Source organism: Rhincodon typus, chromosome 14 (genome assembly GCF_021869965.1).
Source record: "Rhincodon typus isolate 14 chromosome 14, sRhiTyp1.1, whole genome shotgun sequence".
In the NCBI taxonomy this organism is placed as follows: Eukaryota; Metazoa; Chordata; class Chondrichthyes; order Orectolobiformes; family Rhincodontidae; genus Rhincodon; species Rhincodon typus.
Genome location: NC_063345.1, coordinates 14,199,447 through 14,200,250, shown reverse-complemented (window position 1 = coordinate 14,200,250; position 804 = coordinate 14,199,447).

Here is an 804-nt window from a genome sequence, read left to right as displayed (position 1 = left end):
GTAGTACTGTGCCTGTCTTGCAATGTTCAGGTGAAGTACCATGGCAATTTCATGACCATATACAATAGTGTTATTTTTCTGGTGTCCAGTTTGATATTAGAAGTAACAGTTCTCAGTTCATACTGTCATTCTTGATATTGCTGTATGTAATCTAATAAACATTACAAACAATATACATTCATAAGTAGTATTCTAGTTTCACCTCAATTTTTTTTATACAGTTTTAATATCCTATTAATAGAACTTCTCATTTTCGATCACAGATTTTTGTCTTAAAATTATGCCCTTTTTGTTACATTGCTGTGGTAACAACCATAGCAATGTAACAAAAAGGGCATAAGCTACATCATTATTATCAATGCTGTCTTCGTTGTGGTCCTTAAACCAGTTTCAGATTTTCCTAAAAATCAAACACAACCACTGATTAATTCCCTATTCCTCAAGACTAGACAGTACTACATTGAAGTGAAAGCATGAATTTCAGATATTTATAGGATGTTAAGTATTTCAGTTTGTGCATTTAAAAACTACCTGTTCAGAGAGGGAAAAGTATCCCTTACAATTGTTATTTCATATGGCTAATTTACTATTTTAGGAATGTAATGCAACTCTTACTGTATAGTAAGAACTAATAACTGGTGATCTGGAAAATATCTCCCTCTCATACTAATTAAATATTATTATACATCCTTAAATCACTTTGCTGATGACCATGTGACCCATTCTCTGGACTGATACCAGTTTCTTTCCTGCCAACCCCTGTCACCCTCTCGCCATTCATCCTTTTTTTCTCCCCCCTCTATG